The sequence below is a fragment of the Cyprinodon variegatus genome, unplaced genomic scaffold, assembly GCF_000732505.1.
Source record: "Cyprinodon variegatus isolate N-32 unplaced genomic scaffold, C_variegatus-1.0 Scaffold401, whole genome shotgun sequence".
NCBI classification, from domain to species: domain Eukaryota; kingdom Metazoa; phylum Chordata; class Actinopteri; order Cyprinodontiformes; family Cyprinodontidae; genus Cyprinodon; species Cyprinodon variegatus.
In genome coordinates this window covers 82,303-89,176 of record NW_015150854.1, presented here as the reverse complement: position 1 = coordinate 89,176, position 6,874 = coordinate 82,303, and positions in this window count along the sequence as shown.

Here is a 6,874-nt window from a genome sequence, read left to right as displayed (position 1 = left end):
AGGTAGGTAGGTAGGTAGGTAGGTAGGTAGGTAGGTAGGTAGGTAGGTAGGTAGGTAGGTAGGTATATTTACACAATATATAATAATAAAATATTCATATTATATGATATATTTATAAATGTTTTTACTATGTTGGTATATTTACTTCTCTAAGTGGGTTGTTCCGTCAGCTAAAGGCATTATTTAGAGTTTCTAGACTCCAGTAAACGATTAATTGATTACTGAATTTGTTGATCATTATTTCAATAATAGATTAGTCACCAATAATCCAACTGATTGTTTCAGCCGTATATGTGATTACAATTTTTATTATTATTATGTGTTGTGTTATGGACCTGGAAAAGCAAATGGTAGGAACTGATCTCTGTAAAAACGTTTTACTTTCTCTATGTTTCAGCCACCTATGTTAAATTCCCCATTCCCCATTGATTAATCAATAAAGACTTGTGTTAAACTTTTGTTTATTTTATTTTTCTGACACCTTAAAGCAGTTCCTTATGTTATCAGTTGTCTTATTTATAGAATATTGGACAGGATCATCCTAAAGGTGTGTGCATGCCAACTGTCCGAAAATGTTATACCAAAACAGTTCCAATTTATAAAACCACATGTACACTAACCAGAAAATCTCTTTTATAGATCACAGTTACCGGTATACATCAAAATTTACCTACAAGTTTCTGCCTCATGCTTGATCTTTTAAAAACCCATATTTAAATAGTTCCTACAAAGCACCACAGAAATGTAATTGTGCACTTGAATGCGCCACTCAGTCATTGTTTCTGTCAGGGTCTCTCGGGTTTGGCTTTTTTTCTAGTGTGAGTGAGCTTCTTTGCTGGTGACTGGGCTGACCCGTGTTGCTGCATCCCTGAGAACATTTCTCAATCAAGATGACTGGCATGTATATAAGGAGGCGAAGGATCATCTCTCTCTGCTAGAGGGTTGTTATTGATGGTATTGCAGACAAAGACCTAAACCAGGAATTTCATTCTTGTTGAAATTTGTTTTCTTGTGAATCTCTTTTAATGAGGACTTTGTTGTTGTTCCAGACAACCAGGTAAACCTCAGTTCATCTCAAATCTTCATGGAAAAGGTCATACCTGTGCACAGTAGTTTTCAGTTTTCATCTCCTGACTGCCTGCTCTCCGGCACAATGTCTCGTGCAAGTACCAGTGCTCTCAGATCTCACTAACATTCTCCTGGACCTCTGGGGTACAGTCTTCAAATCCCGCCAAATCAAACCTGTAGAGATCCATGCTACCTCCCCTGCATGATCCAAGTAACCAAACCAAACAGCCATCAGTTGTCATCAACCAACTCCTTCCTGATCAACCTGGTTTCTCCCTTCAGACTAACCAGAAAGTTCAACTGACTTCCTGCAGTCTTCCACTTCCTGATTGTTGTTGCTTCTGTAAATAAAACTCACTGGTTCTCTGTGTGATTCTGCATATGGGTCAAAAGGCAACAAATCAACCTGTCATTTCATGGTTACCATTGGCAACCACAGGAAAGAGCGCAGGCAAATGAAGTTTTAACAAGGTTGGCAGTTAAGTGCAGGGTAGGATGTTTGGTAGCAACAGCTGCAGGGTGACAAATAAAGGGAAGCATTATGAATGGCAACAAGAGTCTGAAAGGACTGATATTAACAATGCCTTTTGAGACAGATCTTGAGTTTATTACTCGCTTTGATATGTCAGACTTGTGAATAATTTCTCAGTATTAATTTCTTCCTAAAAGTGTTTAATTATGTTTAACCTTTACAGTATGGGGGAGTTTATGTTTTTAAGAGCCAATTACCAGGAACCCGAGAGTGTTTAACAGGTATAATCAGTAAAGAGAAAAAAATATTTAAAAAAACCCCAATCTGGATAAACATTTCTCTGTGGTTTAGAGTGTTTCTCTTTCATACTCAAAAAGTGGCACAATGACCACAAAATCTTTCTCATGCACCACCCCCTGAATCTGTTTTGCTGAACTACAAACCCAGTTCCTGCTCTTTTCTCTAGGTGTAGTTCTAAAACACACAATTTAAAAAAACATTCACTTATATTGCATCAACCGTTTTCATGAGTTAAATGTTTTCACAAGGAAAACACTATCATTCAAAATTTTAAAAGCAATTTGCCCAACTTTCCACTCAATTATTCACATTAGCAAACAATTGCCACATTAGTTTACAACTAGCAGTCAGAATTTGAAAGATCGCAGGTGAGAACTTCTGGCAATGGAGTCTAACATTAGAATGTTACAGCATAGCTTGTTTTGTACTGTTACCACATATACAGCTTAGGTTAGTTTATGTGCAACGCCATGTATGTGTAACTTTGTTTTGGTCTGATGTAACTGATGCTGAATAAAATGATGTAAAGTATAGAAGCTATACTCTTTATTTTGTTCTGAGATTGTGAGTGTATTCAAATTATATGAAAATTTTTAAACACTTGTTTACTACAGCATCTGCAACACATTGTAACACCAAAGAGAAACAGGTATAAAACGATTTGTGAATAATTTTAAGTTTAAATTGTCATGATCTGGCCTGTTTGCTCTCCCAGTAATTCCTTAGTAATTCCTCTCACCTGCCCTCTTCCTTCCCTGCCTCAATTATAATTTATTCCCCTCACCTGTTTCCTCTGGTTTATATTCAGTTCAGCCTGAGCATTCAGTGCCAGATCATTACTTGTCTTTCTGTCAGTCTTTCTGTTCAGTTTTATTTTATGGTTCATGTCCTGGATCCTAGCTGCCAGTGGAAAGAGGGTTTTTGTGTTTGTCTCATCTCCTGATCGTCCACTGTCCCTCCCCCACGGAGTCCTCTGGGTTTTTGGCTCAATATGTGGGGAGGTTCAGTTTTTATCCAGTAAGCCTGGCTCCAGGGAGGAGACCAGTTTAAAGTCCTGCTTCAAGTTCCGGTTCCTACGTTCTGTCTCGGCTACCCTCTTCCACTGAGCCTGCCTGTCTGCACCTGATCCTGTGTGCTCCTGTGCGTGACCACCTGGTCATGCTTCTGGTCCCAGTCAGACTCTGAACCCTCCTGGAAGCCTGTGCATGTCTGGAAGTCTGGATCCTGCCACCTGTCTCTGTTCCTGCCTGATCTGGACCCTGTCTGTTCTGGATCCCTCACCAGGATCAGCTTCCAGCATCACCTCTGGGACTGCAGCACTGGGGACACTCGTGGTCTGGACTGTTAAACCAGGTAAGTGACCAACCCAGATAATCATACATCAGTTTATCGTGGTCACTTACCTGTGTTTCCTCCCTAGAGTGTCTGAGATTGGGCGGTGCCCCGCCCCCCAGCCTGCAGTGTCCGTGAGCCAGAGCTCCGCTTTTGTTTTGTTTTTATTTTAATAAATCTTTTGAACTTTCCTACTGACTGTCTCTCCTGAATACTGGGTCCATCTGTCCCCGATTCTTGACAGTGGAAGAGGGTAGCCGAGACAAAAACGTAGGAACCGGAACTTGAAGCAGGACTTTAAACTGGTCTCCTCCCTGGAGCCAGGCTTACTGGATAAAAACTGAACCTCCCCACATATTGAGCCAAAAACCCAGAGGACTCCGTGGGGGAGGGACAGTGGACGATCAGGAGACGAGACAAACACAAAAACCCTCTTTCCACTGGCAGCTAGGATCCAGGACATGAACCATAAAATAAAACTGAACAGAAAGACTGACAGAAAGACAAGTAATGATCTGGCACTGAATGCTTAGGCTGAACTGAATATAAACCAGAGGAAACAGGTGAGGGGAATAATTTATGGCCCCGTCCACACGAAGTCAAAACGAACACGAAACGCTGATATTTTCCAAAACGTTTGCCGTAAAGACGGAGACGTAAAATAAATGTGAGCGTCCACACGAATGCATGAAAACGCTGCAAAATGTATGCCAGGCCTGTAAGTGGCGCTGTGGTGCCAAAGCAAAAATAAGCGACGAAATGTTGGGCATGTGCACTAATATTTATACATGGTTGCCCTGCGGGTCCATTTTCGTGGTTAAGTCAAATTCAGGTGCTGAACTATGTCGTCGATATTGCTCTGTTCTTCCTGGAGATATTCCAGAAGAAGAAGATTCTGTTGTAAGCCCGACAGCAGGGTGAGTAGCATTAGCAGCAACGGCGCCATTGTTGTTGTGATACTGTGTCGCGCATGCGTGCTTAGAGGCGACGCTATGACGCATGCGTGTAAAAAAAAATATGCAGTTAGAGCGTAAAGATGGAAACGCGAAAACGGCGTTTCGAAATCTTCCCACTCTGAAGGCTGAATAAAAAAAAGATCGTTTACAGACCCCTGAAACGCCGGCTTCGTGTGGATGAGAGGCTGGTTTGGTGAAAAATTTGTGCGTTTAGGCCAGGGCTCGTCTTCGTGTGGACGGGGCCTATAATTGAGGCAGGGAAGGAAGAGGGCAGGTGAGAGGAATTACTAATTAAGGGAGAGCAAACAGGCCAGATCATGACATAAATTGTTCTAATTATTTCTTCACTGGATGGTTTCTATGCCATTTGCAAACAAAATAGAACTCATGTTTTCAACATATACTGTTTTGAAAGTAAAGCTATGATTTTGCCAAAGAACTGGGTAATTTTAAAGACTGTGTCTGTTTTCGGAGTTGTGTGTAGAGGTGAGAGAATACTAAGGCATATTTCAAGAAAATTATAAATATATTTAATGTCATACATGTAAAAAAGAGAGTGCTAATTATCAACGTTTGTATTTATTTTAGAACTGCGCACCCACCTAACTTTCTCTTTTTTTCAGCATTGGAGTTTTGAGCACTGACCTTCTTTTGTTTAACGCCTGTGATGAACAGGGATGGTGTGGATCTGGCTGGTTGGTCTATTAAAAACTGGACTCTATTCAGCACATGTAGCCAGGAGCATTGGTTCAGGGAGTCTAATCTGCTCATAAGCCAGTCATCATCATGGGCCAGAAAATAAAGGTGTTGTCTCCTAATTCTTCCATCTGTTAGGTTCTCCAGCATAGCAAAGATATCCATAACTCACCATTCTGTTATCCAGTAAACGGACGTTGGAGAGCAGTATTGATAGGATCGGTTGTTTGTGGGGATTCCTTCTTAGCATTGCCATTAGCCCGCCTCTACAGCCCCTTTTATCGCCTTCTAGGACATCGTTTTCTCCGGCCCTCCTGCTCCCTGGGCCCACTGCATTGTTGTCATCCGTCCAAAGCACTCAGAAGCTTTTTAAATGGTCAAGAGTGGCTGTATTTAAGAGTCCTGAAACAACATTTTGTGACCAAAGCTCTAGCAGGCACTGGCAGTCATAGATGCAATATTGACGCCTAATTTGTAGTGTTCTAAGCAGCATATTTTATGGAGCTGTCAGGAGCTGTATTAGGCTGCTGCCTACTGGCACAGCCATGTTTCATCTGTGGTGCGACTATCCCTTTTGATCATCAATGAGAAGAATATGTCAGAAAAGATTAAAAGACATTAGGTGCTATACCTCACTAATCCAAACATAACATATCACCGTGATTAGGTTAATGTCTTTAGCGATACTTCTTTGTTCTGTGTCTGAAATGTTGGCGTTGTCCATGGAGACATTACTCTTACCATTAACCGAGTATTGAACATTTTTCTTTACCATTCAAAGTACGTTCTAGCTCAGTGTTTCTGTATTATTCCACTCTCCTGTCCTTTTAACTCCCCATCAGCTAAAGCCGCAGTCCACTCATAATGAACTTTGTTCTCGTAAAGGTTTTGACCTGTTTAAATTGACTGAGTCATCTCCTACGTTTGCTCTGCCACGCTAACTTTAATAGACAACTTTTTACCAACAGATAATAAAACTGTTATTTAATGAATCTGACTGTATTTAATTACAATCAGGCTCAAACTATGCAATTGGATGCCTTGTAAAAGTATAATTTAATTGCTAAATCAATCAAGATCCATAATTTCTGTGTGTGTGTTTGAGTCTGTTAAGCTCGTTCTGTTTCCTTGAACTCCGGTCGGCCTCGGCAGATGGCCGCTCACACTGAGCCTGGTTCTGCTGGAGGTTTTGTCCTGTTAAAAGGAAGATTTTCCTCTCTAATGTCGCTACAAGCATGCTTAGTGTGAGGGATTGCATTTGAGTCAATGAGTCAATGAAATCACCTGCTTATTCTTATATAGAAAACTTTGAACCCATTTGACTTCACGATCTGCTTGAATTGTCTCTGTAAAGTGCCTTGAAATGACATGTGTTGGGAATTTGTGCTATATAAATTACCTGAATTGAATAGAATTAAGTATTTCATACCCACTTCAACAATTTTTGGGAAAACAATGAGAGAGAAATGACATATGAATAAAATAGTAGTATCCTTGTATGCTGAGGTCGGGAGACCATCATGGTATCACTGAAATTAAATATAGACCAAAAAAAGAAGTAAATATAATCTCTTAACCCCTGGGCCTTTTTATTTACCAGACAATTTGGACTAACTCTGACATTAAGTCAATTTGGTGCATTGTTCTCAGACTTAACACTATTAAAGAAGCCAGAATCCAAAAATGATGAAGTGTGAAACACTAAAAAAGGGTCCCAAATGAATTCAGTCTTAGGAATTTAAATAACAATCTCAGCCTGGCCCTCTAATATTTGTGTACCAGCAAACGGGAAAAACATCTGTCGTATCATTTAAATCATGTTGTGTTTTGATACATCTACTCCTTCTTTATAGTTTCAGGCTGTTCCTTTAAAACAAGTGGCTTCACCAAATCCCCAAAGACCCGAGGCGATAGAAAGAAGGCGATAAAGCAGATGGCAATTATATGTGTGAAATGCAGTGTTTACTGCAAACAAAGCAGCTCAACTATCAGCAAGGGACACGTTTGAATGAAAGCAAACAAAAAAACGCATAAAAGCAAGCTTACAAAG